At 41.0% G+C, this 19,992-nt stretch overlaps 1 long non-coding RNA gene across 1 annotated transcript; it reads left to right on the forward strand.

Moving 5' to 3' along the window:
• The first annotated feature begins 5,226 nt into the window (after positions 1-5,226).
• LOC127455009 (uncharacterized) lies at positions 5,227-16,600 on the forward strand. The gene is made up of 3 exons (XR_007899617.1): positions 5,227-14,397; positions 14,732-15,600; positions 15,855-16,600. It is a non-coding gene; the product is annotated as an uncharacterized LOC127455009 (long non-coding RNA).
• The last annotated feature ends 3,392 nt before the right edge of the window (positions 16,601-19,992 follow it).

The raw sequence follows: 19,992 nt of genomic DNA on the forward strand, positions 1-19,992 counted from the left end.
TTAAGACAATATCATACTGACTATACTTATACATTAACAATCAACCATTAATCTGTCTGTTGCTTCCATTTGGCTTGAGGGTTGTGCACATTAATGTATGCAGATATGCAATTATGGACAGCATTATTGTTACTCCATTTACTTGATGATTTACAATGTTTGACTCCCATTTTTTGGCCTGTATCACTGAAATCTATTTTTTGTGTGTTTATCAGTGGCAGGGGAACTGGAGCGCACAGGAACTCACTGACAAGCCAGAGGTGTTGGAATTCTCCATTCACTTGTTGGAAAAAGGACACCCTTATCAGAAACATTTAAGTATAAATACAGTATTTTATGTTAGAATGAGGTGGAATGACTATGTGTAAGTTTCTGTTATTTGTTGTTTGAGCACTAGGAGGTGCTCTATACTTGTTTTATTTTCAGTGGCTTGTTAAATTAGTGCCACACCTGATTACCATTTGTTGTGTAATGATGATGAAATTAAAAGTAAAGTGACACAGTTTTTCAGCTGGAATGGGAATTTTTATTAAAAACAACAGGTTATGGGCCCAGTGCACTGTGGTGAAGTTGTTAAAAGGCTTATGGAAGATAACTGAGACATCAGTTCCTTCCAATTTGAAGGAAAATGATCTCAGAATCGAAGACAGTTGCGATTGTTTCATTAAATGGATCAAACTATCCTACTTGGAAAGTGCAATGTCGGATGGCATTGATGAGAGATGGATTGTGGGACGTGGTGAATAGTACAGAAAACCCTCCTCGGTCAGATCCAAGTAAGTTGGCAGCATACATGGCTAAAAGTGATTGAGCACTTGCTACCATTGTGTTGTCAATTGAGCCATCTCTACTTTATTTAATTGGAGAGCCTGAAGATCCTGCTGTGGTATGGAAAAAGCTATTGGATCATTTCCAGAAGAAAACATGGTCAAATAAGCTAGCACTGAGGCACAAACTTTATTTATTACGACTGAAAGATGGAGACTCGGTCCAAGAGCACATCAAGGTTATGACAGAGACATCTGATGCACTGTCAGATGTGGGTGATAGTACTGGAGAAGAGGATCATGTGGTGCACATACTTGCCAGTTTACCAGACTCATACAACATGATGGTTACAGCACTTGAAGCAAGCATAGATGTATCTAAGATGGAGGTTGTCACAGAGCGTTTGCTGCATGAGGAATGTAAAAGGAAGGAGCAAGATGTTTGAAACAATGGTGAAGATGCCAAAGCCCTGACTGCTAAGCAGTTAACAAAAGGAAAAGGTCCAAAGTGTCACTACTGTGGAAGATTTGGACAAGTAAAGCGTAACTGCAGAGACTTTATCAGATCTGCACAAAGCAAAGACTTCAACAAAGAAAGTAAAAAGGTAGGCTCCAAACACAAGGCAAATAAGGCTCAGGTGAGAAGACAAGATAACAGCAGCTCAGACAATGAGAGTGTTGGGTTATTAGTAAGCTATGCACTATCAATAAGTTTCGGGAAAGGAATAGATAGCTGGATTTTAGACTTTGGTGCAACGTGCCATGTGTGTAATGACAAGAAACTGTTGAATTTAATACTCTAGAGCCTCCCCAAGAAGTTACGCTAGGAGATGGTTACTCTGTTGAAACAAATGAATGTGGAATTGTGGTGCTAAAGATGATACTGACTGATGGCAAATCAAAGAAGTGTAAGCTGAATGATGTGTTATATGTATCGTATCTGTCATACAATCTGCTGAGTGTCTCAAAGGCAATGCAGTCTGGAAAAAAGGTCAAGTTCACTGAGGATGGATGTTATATTACAGATGCAAATCAGAAGCTGATTGCAACTGTGACAAAAGAAGGCAGTCTCTATTACCTGGACTTTAAAGAGAGTGAACAAGTGTGTGTGTAGCAGAAAATGAGAGCGTGCGTAAAGAAACCAAAGAACACACCTGGCATCGAGAGGAGTGCAAGACTTGAAGAAGTTGTCCAATGAGTGTCTAGTTGATGGCTTTGACTTTGATGTGTCAAAAGACATAGACTTCTGTGAATCATGTGCTGAAGGAAAGCATCATCGAAGTAAGTTCACAAGCAATGACCACAGACGATCAGTTGAGCCACTTGTTTTAGTGCACAGTGATGTATGTGGGAAAATTAATGCAAAGTCCTTAAACGGAGCTGAATACTTTCTGACATTCATTGATGAAAAGACTTGTGTGGGTATGTGTGGGTGTATGTCCTGAAGTGGAGAGATGATGTTTTTCAGAAGTTTCTGGAATGGAAAGCAATGGCAGAAGCATTCCTAAAGAAAGGAGTTTGACATGAGATTACTGTACCAAAGACACCAGAGCAAAATGGAGTTGTTGAACGAATGAACAGAACACCGATGGAGACAGTGAGATCAATGTTGGTAGATGCAAAATTTTGGGCGGAAGCTCTGTCAACAGCCGTGTATCTGAAAAACAGAAGTCCAACAAAATCTGTAAAAGGGATGACCCCCTTTGAAGCTTGGACAGGAGAGAAACCGAAAGTTGATCACCTGCGTGCATTTGGATGCGCCGTGTATGCTCACATACTCAAAGACGAACAAAAGAAACTGGATTCAAAGCAAAGAAGTGTATCTTTTTGGGCTATGGAACAGAAACGATGGATATCAACTTTATGATACAAAACATGCAAAAGTGTTTTACAGTCGAGATGTGATATTTAATGAGTCAAACCATGCAACTGAGAAGGAGTCTGATGCAAATGAGGAAAGTGCTGTGAAACGTTAAGTGGAATTCGACTGTCAAGATCCTGTCATTGATGATGCAATAGAGCCAGAGATCCAAAGATCAGAAAGAGCGAGAAAATCACCTGATTACTACGGAGAGTGGGTGACAATTGCAAATAATAAAACAAGTGAACCCGAGACTGTAAAAGAAGCACTTTCATGTCCAGACAAGGTCAAGTGGAAGGAGGCTATGGATGGAGAATGGAGTCACTGTACTCAAACCATGTATGGGATCTCGAGGAACTGCCTAAATATTGGAAGGTAGTGGGCAATAAATGAGTATTCAAGATCAAAGTTGATGCTGACAGAACCTTTGAAAGGCATAAAGCCCGCCTAGTCATGCAAGGTTTTTCTCAGAAGTTTGGATCTGATTATGATGAGACATTTAGCCCAGTGGTCAGATTTGTATCAGTTAGGACAATAATCACTCTGACGGCACAACATGGATTAAAACTACATCAGATGGATGTGAAAACTACCTTTCTAAATGGAGAACCGAAAGAAGAAATGTACATGAAACAACCTGAAGGTTTTGTTGTCAAAGGTAAGGAACATCTAGTATGCAAACTGAATCACAGCATTTATGGCCTGGAGCAGTTGCCATGATGTTGGAACATTGTCCTAGATTACCATCTTAAGAAAATGGGATTTCTGCAAACCACAGGTGATCCATGCATATACACTGCTGCCAGAGGTGAGATGTTCATCATTGCTGTGTATGTGGAAGACATTCTCTTGGCTGGACACAGCATTAAACGAATGATGGAAGTGAAGGAAATGCTCACAAATTACTTTGAAATAAAGGACATGGGTGAGCTGAAACACTTTCTTGGAGTGAAGATTGTTCAGATACCAGAAACAGGAGAAATATGGATGGGTCAGACAATGTATGTCAGAAATGCGTTGGAGAAATTTGGAATGACAAACTCAAAACCAATCAGCACACCAGCAGACGTCAACGCAAAGCTTATCAAATCCTCTGATGACAGTGAAGGAGTTGACCAAACACTGTTTCAGTCTGCAGTTGGGATTCTGCTTTATTTGCCAACAAGAACAAGACCAGGCATTGCGTATGCAGTGAACAATGTTGCAAGATTTAGTTCTAAACCTACAAAGCAACACTGGATGGCTGTCAAGCGCATCATGAGATTCCTAAATGACACTTTGGATTTAGGTCTGCTATACATCAAAGACAAATCAAAAGAATGCATCGGATGCTCAGATTGGGCTGGAGACCAGGACGACCTCAAGTCCATGTCTGGATACATGTTTCAAATCAGTGACGCAGCTGTCAGTTGGAGGAGCAAGAAACAGACATGTGTAGCTCTCTCTACTGCTGAAGCTGAGTATATGGCACTGGCAAGTGCAGCTCAAGGAGCAATTTGGATGAGACAGCTGTTGTCAGATCTAAAGAATAACCCAGCAGGACCATCACTGATATTTGAGGATAATCAGTCCGCTATCTGCATGGCCAAAGACCATAAATTTAATCGACGTGCCAAACATATTGACATCAAACACCACTTCATTCGAGAGCAAATTGCAAGTGGAGCCGTGGACCTGAAACACTGGGTTAGGGACTCCCTATATCTTAATTTGGAGCTCACGCCCCTATTTGGAGTAATGCCTGCAGCTATACCCTTCTCAGGGCATGCACGTCCGAATCCAATGTTCGCGTCATCCTGTCTACTGAGATACATTTATCTGATCGATTTTTGAAGGCAGCATAGATGTGTCCTTCGCTGCCTATCAAATCCCACAATCCTGTGCGTGCTGATCCACAGCAGTAGAGCTGAAGATGTTTTATTTTTTTTCGTTTTTTGGTTCATAGGTAGAAAATGGATAAACAGCTGGAATATTTGATTTGCACATGCACACTGTCAACATTTCTTCCTCAATGCCGCTGCAAAAGAATAATAGTCCACTGCTGTAATAGTTATACCCTTATTGCTCTTGCACGACCCACTTAAATTGTAGAGATATGCTTGGCTCAGTGGGTCACGCAAATGGTTTGTCCACTCTCTTGCCATTGCCCGCATGCCAATAATTACCCCTCCGTGTGGCAAAGGTGGCACGTGTGCATTCGGTTGCCATCCCCTGGGCAAGCCTTTTAAACTGCTCCTCAACGTACATGCAGTCCATTCCCTAAACTACACCTCTGTGCTAATGGTACAGCCCACAGCGTAAATTGCAAGACACAAAAATGTAAAAACAGAAATTACTACAATATTAGCCTACTATTGTAAAACCATGGTTTCCGTCAAAAATAAAATAAATACATAAATTACAATAAAATAATAATAATAATAAAAACGGTTAGCCTAAAACAATCATGGTACAATATTACTATAGAAAAAACATGTTTTCCACCAAAAACCTATGGTTACTACAGTCTATTGGTAGCACTTTATTATAAGATTACATTTGTTAACATTAGTAAATGCATTAGGTATATCATTAATTAACAATGAACAAAATATTTTTTACAGTATTTATTAATCTTTGTTAATGTTAGTTGATAAAAATAACATTTTTCATTGTTAATGTTAGTTCATAGTACCTTAATGTAAACATCATACTTTTGATTTTAAAAATCATATGTTAAAATTAACATTAACCAAGATTAATAAATGCTGTAAAATTATTATTCATTGTTAAAGGTGCAGTATGTAACAATTTTCATGTAATATTCACCTTTTTATTTTATTTTATTTATTTTTTTTTTTTGTCAATGTGTGAACAGCTTGTAACGCAACTTAAAAAATGAGCCCTTCCCAGACTTCCTAGGTTGCCTATTAAAGACTGTAGACTGATTTTCATGAGAAGGGAGCGGGTCGGTTTTGCCGGGATAATCCAAAGGATGTGACGTTTATGCGCGATCCTGAGAGCCTTGCCACAGTGCTTCTCTTCCACTATTCAACAGTGACAACAAATTGCAACACTAGGTAACGTTATCTTAGAGATGGAATCCAGCAAACGGCCGGCTCCCAGCACAACACCGACTCCTACACAAACACCGAGTAAGCCAAAAAAACCCCAAAACATTTATCTACTGAATCCCGTCTGGCTAAGTGGGAACGTGATTGTGGTCGAGCGAAAACTAGAGTGAACGTCAGGAGGGCATTTGATTCCAATAATTTCAACGATCTTCTCTTTATACTAAAAATTAGGTATAAAAGATAAATTTAAGCAAATACACTTGTTTCTTGATCATAGTACAACATATGACATACAAAACATACCATAGTGCAACATAACAGTGCAGTGCAACAGTAAACAGTCTGGTATAGTCGGTAGTATGTAGCTGTAAGTGTGTAAGTGTCAGTATGCTATGTTAGCTGATAAGTAGTTTTAGTTTAGTCTCAAAGTTTGTGGTAAAACAATCATAATTGTGTCATTTTAATTATGCTACCCCTGTCAGCATGATGCCGGTGGATCACGTTCAGTCTCTTTGTACGTTACGTCATTGTTTTGGGGAGAACCAACTAACCTTCAAGCTATTTCATCAAAGCACTATCTGCAGTCCCCAGGTGGGCATGGATGATGGAAAGGATGTGACCCTTTAGAGAATTTGTGTGTTGGGGTATGACAGAGGAACAGTTCCCATCCTTGGGTGTCAGGTTACCAGCTTCCCCCTATGGAGAGGTGTAACTACACAGAGTCACCTCTGTGACCCTTGTTAAAAGGGCGTGGCGTGAAGCTGACCCCGCCCCTGCAAGCTCTTCAACCTCTGAGAAAGCTTCCTGCAAAAAGGGCAGGAGCTTACAGGTTCTCTCGGCTAGAAAGAACACAATCAACATCGGTAAGGTAAAAGTATGTAAGGCAACAGAGATATTTAAGTGTTTTTGTGTTTGTACGAGCATAAGCACGAGCAACAGGTAGCTGGCTGCAGTTCACTTAACAGGTGTCATTAATAACAAGGGTTTCTGAATCTTACATACTGCACCTTTAATGAACTCATGTTGTTTATGTTAACAAATGGAAACTTATTTTAAAGTGTTACCACAATATTACTACAGTAAAACCATAGTTAAACTATGGTATTTGCATAGTAAAACCATGATACCAATGAAAATTATGATTTTTATTACCATAGTTTTCGCTTTCCTGTATTATCACTATGGTTTCACTACGAATATCATGGTTAAAATATGGTTACTGTAGTAAAACCATGGTCATTTTATTGCGAGGGCATGCAAAACTATTTCAGAAAAATTTACCATCCTGTCCTCTAAGGGACAGCCGGTTAGAAGTTTTCCTAAATGTTCTCCCAGGCAAGCTTTCCGAATCACCGAAACGAATGCAAAACACCTTCTTTTTGGCCATATTTTGTTCTAAATGACGTCATACCTGTTCGTTCTTCAATTTGTATTAAGTATATCTGGACTTTTATGCAGACACCTGTAGAACAATCACCAAATTACACTTAATATACGTAAAGGAATATACCCAAAAAAGATTTTTAGAAGAATATCTCAGCTCTGCAGGTCCCCACAAGGCAAGTGAATGGGTACCAAAATTTTAAAGCTCCAAAATGCACATAAATGTAGCATAAAAGTAATCCATAAGACTTCAGTGGTTAAATCTTTATCTTCAGAAGCGATATGATATGTGTGGCTAAGAAACACATCAATATTTAAGTCAGTTTTCCATAAATTCTTTTCCTTGCCCTGTAGGTGGTGATATGCACGATGAATGCAAATCACCAAAAACAAAATATTGTGAAAGTGAAAGTGGATTTAATCACTGGAGTGAATGAAAATGAAAAATGAAAGTTTGAAACCGTTTTTCTATTTTTGCATTTAGACTGGTATGGTCTGAAAACTGAAATGTGAAGCGTTACACAGCATTACCTACTCAAACATTGTTATTTGTCATTATGCATTTGTGCCTCATATTTAATATTTATACTCTGTCACAGTTGTTCTTTGTTCTGTGTTAGTGCTGTGAGCAAAGCACCACATAAATATGCAAAAAAAAAAAATATTCTTTTATTATTACTAAGTTAAGCTGTAGCTAGGTAGCAAATATAGATTTGGGTGTTGTTGGGGAAGCAGTTTTTAATGTTTTAAAGTTTTTAATGCAAGTTTTTTATATAACAATCTCATTTAGGGTGAGCATAAAACATGAACAGATATTTAGACCAAATACATCTATAAAATTAGACTACAAACTAATTTATTACAAAAGTATAGCGTAATGTTTGCAGGAACGAGAGGAGAGAAAGAGGGTCTAAGTGCAGGCCTTTTTAATATAAACACAGTAAATAAACACAAGAAACAAAAACTTGAGAACAGAACAAACCACTACAGCCATGAATTGATAAGAACTGACAAAGAACACAGGGGAAAACAGGGATTAAATACACAAGGACTAACAGGGTTAAATGACACAACTGGGAGTAATAAACACAAGAACAACGACAAGGAAAAGAACTATAAAACACATAATAAAATGAAAGACACAAAGTACATAGTGACCACTGGTGGTCGCCAGGGTAAACCTAACAGAGCCCCCCCCCCCAAGGAGTGGCTCTATATCTGAAGCTCTTTAACACACACAAAATAGTTAATGGGAGGAGCAGGAGATTATGGAGCTGGCAGTCCAGCAGAGCACAGGAGGGGAATAAGAAGAGCTGAAGGCCAAGGGTGAATCCGGAGAGACTGCTGGAGGGTGAGATGGACCAGGCGGCGAAGGCGGAGTGGGCAGAGGGTCCGGAGACCAACAGAAACCAGGAGACCAGGGCAGAGAGCCTGGAGACAGACGTGGACCAGGAGACTAAGGCATAGTCGGCGGAGGGCCCGGAGACCAGGGCGGACGGCCAGGAGACCAGGGCGGACCAGGCGGACAGCCAGGAGACCAGGGCGGACCAGGCCAGACCATGCGGACGGCCAGGAGACCAGGGCGGACCAGGCCAGACCATGCGGACGGCCAGGAGACCAGGGCGGACCAGGCCAGACCATGCGGACGGCCAGGAGACCAGGGCGGACCAGGCCAGACCATGTGGACAGCCAGGAGACCAAGGCGGACCAGGCGGAGCAGCAGATGACCACTGGGAACCTGGTGGATGGCCGTTAGAAGCTGGCATGGTCCAGGCAACAGGGGAATTAGAAAGCTCAGAAGTGAGAACAGCTGGGGACTCATAGGGCCCAGAGGTCAAGCCAACATGGATCAGAGTAGGAGGAGACTCGGAGAGCGAGGCACTGGGGAGCAAGGCACTAGGCAGCTTGGAACTCAGAGGGCTCATAGACCAGAGAAACTGAGGATTCAAGGAACAGAGCCATGGGAAACTCGAGGTGCGGAGCCGCAGGCGGAAGATTCTCAGGAGGAGAAACGGACGGAGCAGCTGGACCGGGGTCATATTGTAAGGGGGTGGCTAATGTGCACTGAACAAACTGGTAGCGTTTGTCTGACAGGTGCTGGCCACAGGACTGAGCAACAGACTATTCAACGACTGCTGGGGACTGGACAGGCCCAAAGGTCTCCGGGGCCTGGATGGGCTCGTCGACGGCCTCGGGGAACTGGACTGGCTCGTTGATGGCCTCCGTGGCTGGGAGCGCTGGCAGCGACTGGGGAATTCCTCCGTGGCCGGGAGCGCTGGCAGCGACTGGAGAGTTGGAGCCCTTCTCCTCCTCCTCCAGACGGCCGGGAGCACTGCTGTAGGAACAACATCTGTGGCCGAGAACACTGGCACTGGGACGGCAGAGGCTTCAGGTGCTAGCTCTGGGATGACAGAGGGATTACTGCCATACCCCAGGAGCTGGCTCGTTGACAGTGGCAGGCATGGGCACTGGCTCGTTGACTGTGGCAGGTGTAGGCACTGGCAGTGGCATGGGATTACTGCCATACCCCAGGAGCTGGCTCGTTGACCGTGGCAGGTGTGGGCGCTGGCTTGTTGACTGTGGCAGGCACTGGCAGCGGCATGGGATTACTGCCATACCCCACAGTGTAAGGGGAAAATGTGAGCCTGAAAGCATAGTCAGTGAACTCAATCAAGGAAGATCACATCTGCTGTCCTGGCAGACAGGATTTCACAGGCTCATTGAGTCCAAAACGATAACAGTCCTTGAGAGCAATATCTCCCCATTTGAGAACCTGGGTGAGACTGCAGGACTGCTCTGTATACTGCTCAATGGTACCGCCTCCTTGTCTGAGAGACAACAGTTGCAACGCCGCTAGATCCATAGTGTGGTTCAGTTTTCTGTAATGTTTGCAGGAATGAGATGAGAGAAAGAGGATCTCAGTGCAGTCCTTTTTAATATAAACTCAGAAAATAAACACAAGAAACCAAAAACTTGAGCAAAGAACAAACCACTACAGCCATGAATTGATAAGAACTGACAAAGAACACATGGCTTAAATACACAAGGACTAATAGGGTTAACAAGACACACCTGGGAGTAATAAACACGAGAACCAATGAACAACGACAAGGAAAAGAACTACAAAACCCATAATCAAATGAAAGACACAAAGTGAACAATAAACATATATAGCGACCCCTGGTGGTTTCCAGTTTAATCCGTACACATAGTAATGAACAGCGGCATTCTGTCTCATTTTGCTTGAAATCAGCCATACCATATCAGTATGTTGACCTTTAGGACCTTAACATTTCTTGTCACCGGCTGTCTTAATTTTCTTGGAAGAAATTAGCACTGTAGGTCATTTGTTCACATGACTATAGTCGTTTATAATTGCTTTGACACAAAATGCATTGAGTAAGCCTTGTAGATCAAAATAGTTTGCATTAATTTGCTATTGAATGATATTACTCTCAAATGCAATGTTCATTATGTAAATCCCTACAAGCTAAATAGAACAAACAACAATCACAATAACCTGTCACACATATATTAGATACATAATAGTTATGTTGTACTAGTTGTCAGATGGATAGACTTAGGCTTGATGGGGAACAATTCAATTTCCTCACAATTTAGAGCAAAGTATGTACAGGTAAGAATTCATCATTGTACACTACACAGTGCTGTAATCTCCTTGTCTTTCAGTATTGACAGGTACAACCTGTATATGTAGAATATGTTACACAATGTGGGATATGTGTATGATTTACAATATCTACTGTAAATTATTTCCTAAATTGCTAAATTACTTTACTATCTTTTATAGAGAGTGATAGAGCTGGAGGTTGATGAATCCCCACACATTTTTGTGTATGTTGATGAGGCAGGATTCAACTTGACCAAATTTAGTAGACGTGGCCATAATATTATTGGTCACCGAACCACTGTTGATGTGCCAGGCCAGCGTGGAGGGAACATTACAATGTGTGCTGCCATATGTGGGAATGGTGTACTCAGCCACATTCCCATCATTGGGCCCTATAACACACAACATCTCCTCAATTTCCTGGAAACTCTTTACAGGGATCTCATTCCTGAGAATGAGAGGGGGTTGGTAAGAAATGACTTGCCAATATATGTTACTGTATAGTTTGGGACAATGTAAGTTTCCATCATTCAAATACAGTCAGGGAATGGTTTGTTGCCCACCCACCCAATGGGGAGTATGATGGAGTTTCTCCCTCCATACTCCCCATTCCTAAATCTCATTGTGGAGTTCTTTTCTGCATGGAGTTGGAAGGTCTATGATCACCGTCCTCACAACCAGTTGTCCTTACTTCTTTCTATTTCTTCTGCTCCAAACTTACTTCAAATGTACTTCTCTGACTGCTCGTATGAATGTAAAACTTCATAAGAAAGTGTTTCACCGCTGTTCAAATGCACTTTGGATCGCATCATTTATATGTATAAATGTTTTCCATCTGAAAGGACTAAATATTAAATGAAACAAATGACAATAAAATGCAAATTAATCTCTTCAGTAATCAAAATACTTTTTTAATGCAACTGTATTCTAATTATAAATGATTTAAACTGTAACTGTAGTGGAATACAGTTACTAATATTTTGTATTTTAAATACGTAATCCTGTTACATGTATTCCGTTACTCCCCAACCCTGTCAGTAGAGTATGTCATGTGTGTTTAAAGCTACAACCTGTCTTGCATCGACTTGTAAGTCAGTGGTAAAATACGCTGGCCACCACCCCTGGAATTCGCTAGTTCGCTAGTTCGAATCCCAGGGCATGCTGAGCGACTCCAGCCAGGTCTCCTAAGCAACTAAATTGGCCCGGTTGCTAGGGAGGGTAGAGTCACATGGGGTAACCTCCTCGTGGTCGCTATAATGTGGTTCGTTCTTGGTGGGGCGCGTGGTGAGTTGGGCGTGGTTGCCGCAGTGGATGGCGTGAAGCCTCCACACGTGCTATGTCTCCATGGCAACGCGCTCAACAGGTCACGCGTTGACAGACGCGGAGACAACTGGGATTCGTCCTCCACCACCCGGACTGAGGCATATCACTACACGACCACAAGGACTTAAAAAGCACATTGGGAATTGGGCATTCCAAATTGGGAGAAAAAGGGGAAAAAATCTAAAAAATCAATAAATAAATAAACAATTTCTACTCGCTCAACACCGGTTTCATGTACAACAGTAAAGAGAAGACTCAAAGGTGCAGGCCTTATGGGAAGAATTGCAAAGAAAAAGCCACTTTTGAAACAGAAAAACAAAAAGAAAAGGCTAGAGTGGGCAAAGAAACACAGACATTGGACAACAGATAATTGGAAAAGATTGTTAAGGATCTTAACCACATTGAGCTTTTGTGCACTGGCACTGGTGGTTGATGGTGTGTCTCTGACTGCTGCCGTGGACACTATTGCACTGGTGGTTGATGGTGTGTCTCTGACTGCTGCCATGGACACTATTGCACTGGTGGATGATGGTGTGTCTCTGACTGCTGCCGTGGGCACTATTGCACTGGTGTTTGATGGTGTGTCTCTGACTGCTGCCGTGGACACTATTGCACTGGTGGTTGATGGTGTGTCTCTGACTGCTGGCATTTGCACTTTTGCACTGGTGGTTGATGGTGTGTCTCTGACTGCTGGCATTTGCACTTTTGCACTGGTGGTTGATTGTGTGTCTCTGACCACTGGCGTTGGCACTGGTGGTTGATGGTGTGTCTCTGACTGCTGGCGTGGGCACTGTTGCACTGGTGGTTGGTGGCATTTTGGCTGAAGTGGGATGCTGTTTATGTTTACAAACATATGAATGATTTTCAAAATCGTCTCTCCTTAAAACTGTAGCTGCTCAGTACAGACAGTGATAAAGGAGTGGTGCTCTACAGCCCAAGCCACATCTGTCAAAAGTAAATATAAATATTTGTGCTACATACAGTATATTGACAAACCACTCAAGATGTTTATATCTCCATTGACAACTGCCTTGGAGTGGCTTTGGAGATGCAACTTTAATTTGTCCAGTCTTGTCGGCTTAAACACACTTGCCATGCAAAAAGGGCACTGAAAATTGCTGCAACAGATTTTGCATTGCTGCAACTGAGGTAATGCTTGACCTCTCCAAATTGTAATATGTCTCTACAATGGGAAAAATGCACCACACGCAATGCTCAATTTCGGAAATTTTGACCAACCCACAAAATACTTACAGTGCTCAAGAGTATTAGTAAGCTACCATAAACTCAAAAACCATAGGCCTAAATAAAACAAAACAAAAGGGAACAACCCATATATATTCAGAAATATATATTTGTATCGCTGGTGTCGCTGTCCTTTTCTTCATATCGATCTCCCCTTCGGCCTATCGCGGCGCGATGATAGATTTATTAAGATTTTACAAAGACAACAACTCATTGTCATTAGCTCCGCCCTAACTTCTGGCCTGAGACTGCTGGCCTGGCGCTGCTGGCCTGAAACTGCTGTGACATATGTCTCTGCGGCTCTGCAGATGGATATTGTTGGATTTCACAGCAATGCTCAGGACAATGTGTGAGGGATCCTGCAGGGGTCAGCATTGAGCTCCTGCTGGTTCCTCTGCTCGGTTTGCTTGTTTCATAAACTCTTATTTAAGGGTGTGCATTAAAGGACAGATCTGGAGGCTGTGTTTAGTCTGATCCTGCCTGACAGTTACATGAGAGGAACATGTAAAGAAGATGAGCTGGATGATCTGGAAGAGAGTGTTGCAGAGGAAAGGGAGGGTAGAGATTGGGAGGATAATGTGTCTCAACAAAGTCTTCTTAAGATGAAGCTTCCAGAGGCTGTCAAATTACAGCAAAGTTTACAGTTCATTTAAAGGGAGAGTTCACCCAAAAATCAACATTCTGTCATCCTTTACTCACCCTCATATTGCTTGAAACATTTACGAATTTTTAAATAAAAATGCTAAGGAGTGTGGCCACGGGTGTCAAGCTCCAAAAAGGACAAAAAAGAACCATAAAGTAGTCCATATGATTTTTTACCGAAATGTAAGTTAAGCTTTTGGGTGAACTGTCCCTTTAATACACAATTGTCTCCCCATTTCTGATTATCTCTCTTATAATGTCTCCTTTTCTCCCCCTTTTCCATCTCCTCAGGTGTGCCACCTTCTCCAGTACCCGTGTGACTACCAGGCGCATCACAAGTAGAGGCTTTGTTGGCATTCTCAGTTGATTTTGTTGGTCATCTCCAAGATAATCAACACTTACGGTACAATGAAGTCATGGGTATCAGATAACATATCTGCTACCCTCACTGCATGCAAAACAAAAGAGTTCTGCTCTCCCCCACAGAAACAGGTGAGAGACCATAGTTTAATATTAACAAATTGATTTTTAATTTTCTTGGGAAAAATTTTATACTTCAAGGTGCACTAAGTAGCCTAATTTTCACATGACTGGTTACTGAGAAAAAGTGAGAAGTATTCGGCTTGTCATGTAATCTCAACATCGTGGCCATCCTCTAAAAGTTTAAAATAGCTTTTTGTAGGCCATGTTCATCATTTTTATCATACGGTATTTGTTGATGAACTATTCATTGTTTGAATAGTGTTTTAACTGGAGAAATGTTTAGATGCACCTAGACTGAGAAAAGACTGTCTTTGAAGAGGTATACCGTTTTCTCTCCTATTAGATCAACATCATGCTGAACTTCTGGGAGGAGAGTCAGAAATGTCCTTGTCCAGAGGAGATCCAAGATCTGCTGTGGGAATTCCATCAGTATCTAATGAGACACTGCAGTAAGCAGCCAATCACAGAGGAGTGTAGTTAGGATGACCAATGCCATAATTTCACTGCCCTCAGCTGGCATCATGAACTCTCATATTTAAAACATTTATCCCCATGTCTGTGTGTAATTTAGGAATTGATACAGATAGCGATTCCAAAGATGAGGATAAAGATGACCTGTCAGGAAAAACCTCCAAGGCCTAGTGTATAAAGTAATTTGTTTCAAGAGAGATTGTGAATAAACTGGGTAGGGAAAACTGCCAGAAATGTGTTTTTATTAGGGCTGGGAAATGTAATGCGTAGAGGTCGACCGATATATCGGTTCTGCCTATTAATCGACACGATATCAGATAGGGCTGTAACAATACGCAAACCGTAACCGAAATTGCGATACAAACATCCACATTCCCATGTCGTGGTTCGAGAAGACCGAACTGCGACACGCCCCTCTCCAACCCCAGCAGCCTGCCATCAGTTACAGTTGCAGCCCACAGTTGCCAACAGTTTCAGTGATAATGTCACTGAAACACACAATCTTGGCATCCATGAAGCACAATGACTCAGATTCAACAGTTGTGAAAGATGTCAAAACTGCCATTTGCATCTGACTTCCAAGAGAGATACCCTGATACTGACACAACACTAACCCAGTTCCTTCATGTGAGCACTGCACTTGACCCACATTTCAAAACTCTGCCTTCTCTGGATGTGACCACCCATGGCATGATCTTCAGGAGCCTGATTGACAGTATTCTGGAAGACTGTCCTCCACAGGTATTTGTTAAATAGTTTCAATCTAAATAGAATTTATTTAAATAAAATGCTGTGAAAAGCTCAGTGCAAATCAGTTTTATTTTAATTAAATTTCAGCAATTAACTATAGCCAGATGATAAAAGCTTTAACCATCAGAAATGTTCGTCTGTTTTAGGTAGTTTTATTTATGTCTTTTTTTTCTGGATTTCCATATTTGGATACCTCAGTGTAATAATATCTGACATCATATTGCAATTGTGTTTGTCTTTGATAGGCCCAGGCCTCCAGAGAGGAGACAGAGGAGCAATCAGAGGTGGTATCCAGCAGCAGTGACTGTCCTCCAGCAAAAAGAGCACCAATCACTGAACTCTTTGGAAAATTCTTTCCAGCGGAACAGGCACCACCACCACCCAAGCCCTTGTCTCAAGTGGTGGAGGAGGAGGTGCAGCATTACAAGGCAGTGCAGAACCTCCCAGTGGAGTCAAATCCGCTTATGTGGTGGAAGGACAATGAGAGCCAGTTTTCCCAATTTTGCCAAGTTGGCTAAACGTTACCTTGGAGTCCCAGCCACATCTGTCCCCAGTGAAAGGGTTTTCTCCACTGCAGGAGACATCATCACAGCACAGAGGGCAAGCCTCTCACCAGACACTGTGGACATGATGGTGTTCCTAAAGAAAAACTTTAAACTTACTTGAATTATGTTTACACAGATATGTTTTTATTATTTAGATTTGTTTAATTCTGAAGAGAGCTGTTCACAAAGAGAAAAGTTATTTAGTTAGTTCATGGGTTACAGCACAGACAGCTGGCCTGTTACCTCAGAGTGTGGAAGAGAATGTAAAATTATTTGTTATTTATCACTATTTATTTATTTTCCTTACATTGTATGTGAACAGTTAATTTTGTTATTTAGTGTTCAAGTCAATCTATGTAATTATGCTATTCATATCCTGTTCTTCTAGTGTTCCAGATTGTTGAACCTATTCGTGATTTAATAAAGAAAAACATTTTTTTTTTTCATATTTATTTTTTTTATTATTCAACCCCCCCCCCAACAAATAAAAAAACATATCAAGGTATGAACCGAACCGTGTCTCAAAAATCTAGGTATGAACCGAACTGTGGATTTTGTGTATCGTTACAGCCCTAATAACCGATTTCTGGAGCTATCGGTTATCTGCAAAAATCCACACCGATAGTTTTCCCCTGTTGTGTTGCTGGAGTGGCTGGGAAGGGTCAGCTGTCATTATACAGTATGAGAGTGGCTTCTAGAGGTGAAATAAAAACTATCAATTAACTGATGCCTTGTGGTGTTTGTTTTGACACGTGAGACTACGCTCTGCATGGAGCGAAACAATTCAGATGCGGATTTAAAACATCATCAACAAAAATACAGTACTCGTTATCATATCATTATAAAGTAATTAATTTGTTGACTAGATGCTGCATTAGTAGAGAACATCAGTATGTTTGCAGACAAGGCTGAGAGGACGCTAAAATTTAAGATAACCTCAAGCGGTTAGAACAATGTGACAAAAATACACGCAAGTCCTACCCAAATGTTTAAATGTCACGATTGTTACCATTTATTACCATCTATTTGCTTTAGTTTATATCCAGCTGGTCACGTTTAGCCAGCTAAGTTGCATATTTAAAGATGGTGACGTGAGAAAGCAAATCAGTATCTTCATGCAGCTGAGAGAAACGTATAAACAAATCAGAAACGCATCTGATTTCAATAAAAACAATTATCCTCACTGTAATACGATGACTTCAGATCAATCACATTCTTGTGCTAAAAAAGGCTAGACACAGCGCAACAAATACAGTTTAACAGAAAGCAGGTGTCCCAATATGCTTTTAAAGATCTTTTTAATTAGACACATCATCTAAAAAACAGCACTCCTGCACGAGACGCGTAATAAAGAAAAACAAGGTGAAACAATGTTCGTCTAGCGTGCATTTACATAGAAAAACAAATGGATGGTTGCAAAAGCGTTTGGTGTGAACAGCCCCTTACTGTCACATCCACACCGGACTCCCTCTCTCACTCCGCTCTCTCTCCCTGAACACCTAATCGTCCACACCTGATCCCAATCCAGCACTCAGTCACATTCCCTCCATAAATACTCACCCCGCCACTCCATTGAGGTCTAATCTCCACAAGGGACGCTCAGACTCACCTGCTTGTCATAATCCCTATGTGAAGCTGCATTCCTACACTCGAATCCCTCATCCTCCATTTCCCAAGGTTTCATCTTCTTCCTATGTCGTCCTGGAGTGGTGATCCTTCAGCATTCTCCCTGGGAACACGAACTCTTGTCATTGTAAGCTAAGTTACCAATCCCTCTTATCACTGTTGACTTACCCTGAAAAGTATCATCTTCATTAAAGCTCCCGTGATTGGGTTCAACCTGTCATCTGTGTTGTGTCGTAACAGAAGACTAGACCCCAACCACGAACCCAGCGGGAGAACCTATTAGGAGCATGGAGCTGACGGGTGCCTTAATGGAGTTGTTCAGACAAGAGTTGTGTCTGAAATCGCCCCCTATCCTATATAGTGCACTATTTTGGGTGACGGCCATTTTGTAATGTCCGAATTCTTTCCCTACATCTCGTTCCTTACATTTGTTCACTCATTCTTACCCACAATGCAATCTAAATTCGAGTGTACATTTGATGTACACTCCATGGTTAATCCACCACGGAGAAGACCTACGAGCTGAGAGTTTACCGCTTCCTTCTCTCCTGCAATGTTTTATTTCATGCTGAATGTATTAAACTACTTTACAACTGTACTAAATAAAAAGCAATGTAGTATTTCAACTGTTATTATGAAGCTTTAGTCTGGAGTAGTAGGAATCAGTGCAAGTGTAACACCATGTGAACTGTCTGTTTCCCCCCTCATTTTACTTTTGACTTAACATTTGAGAAAACGGACTGACTAAAACTTTTATTTTATGCACATTAGTTGAAAATGAAATGCCTTTTTTTTTTTTTTTTAACAGCCAGGATAGGAATGTTCTATGCAATAATATAATGGTGCTAAATGGTTTATGTATTTATTGCACCCTCTTGTGGAAACAACATCAGTATAAAAATCAGCTGACTTTAAAGTTCGACTATTAGTTCATATATATTAATATTTATATATACATTTCATTAAAAGTACAATACATTTTAATGGTTCAGTCAGTGCTGTTTATTTTTGTAATAAAGTTGAACACTTTTTTTTTTTTCAGTGTCAATCTGAAAAACTATCGGTTGATTTATCGGTTATCGGCAGGTACTGCCCAACTTGGTTATCGTTGTCGGTAAAACCCACTATCGGTCGACCTCTAACGACCTCTTAATTTCTGCGATTAATGGTTGAGTGTTATTGATGCAATTAATGCAGTATCCTTTTTTTTTTTTCAATTCCTGAAACTTCACTAATGTTTTCACTCACTTACTGTGACTAAATTTGCATATACACATTTCCAAGAGGTTCACGATCGACTTGACTGCACATTCTGCACTGATTGTGTGGCTAAGTGCACACTGATTCATTAGGCATAATAAACATGGGAGCAGATTTACTGCGCGGAGAATTGAGACTTTACCCCCAAGTGGTGAGCCAGGTGTGGGAGAGATACGAGCAAGGTGCCGTATCTCTTTGCATCACCCGAAAGTGCTCACTCACTGTTTTCTGAACCAGTGTCAAAAGCGAAAACGTGCGAGAGACTAAACGACAGCCAGAGAAAATAAGTTTTTAGATTTTTAACTATAGCAAATTAAACTTCAGCACTCAATTTGTTTTTATATCTGTATGTAGTGTCTTATAAGGCATTGACAATGTACACTTAAGTTTATCTTGCCAAAAAAGCTTTATGAATTGAATCTGATGATTTTACCCAACAATTTTATGTCATGTATACATATACTTGTATCACAGATTTATACCTGAAAAAATTTAATGTAACTATCTGTAAAAAGCTTTTAACATGTACATCTTTAAAATCAATTTCTTCAACCAAATTCAAGTTATCATAACTATATTTTAATGTTTGTTTTAATGTACCATGATTAATCACGATTAATCACAGAAGACTGTGCGGTTAATTGGTCAAATTTATTTTTATGGATTCACACCCCTAGTGTTTATTCACTCAAGTACTCCTTTGGCTTGCAAAAGTGCTTTTGTTTATTATTACATTATTTTTGGTATCATGCTGTCATGTTATGACCTGTACCATGCACTGTCTATATTCTGTTACTTTATAGTGGTAAAGCTTTACAGGGCCTTTCGATTACATGGCAGATAAGTGAGATTAAGCTAAAACATTCCTCGCTCTTTCTTGCTTTCCAGTCTCTCTGAAGCAGCTGATATCAGAGAAAATGCTAATCTGGGCCCAGGAGGGGGTGATAGAGGA

The sequence above is a fragment of the Myxocyprinus asiaticus genome, chromosome 17 (genome assembly GCF_019703515.2).
Source record: "Myxocyprinus asiaticus isolate MX2 ecotype Aquarium Trade chromosome 17, UBuf_Myxa_2, whole genome shotgun sequence".
Taxonomy (NCBI): Eukaryota; Metazoa; Chordata; class Actinopteri; order Cypriniformes; family Catostomidae; genus Myxocyprinus; species Myxocyprinus asiaticus.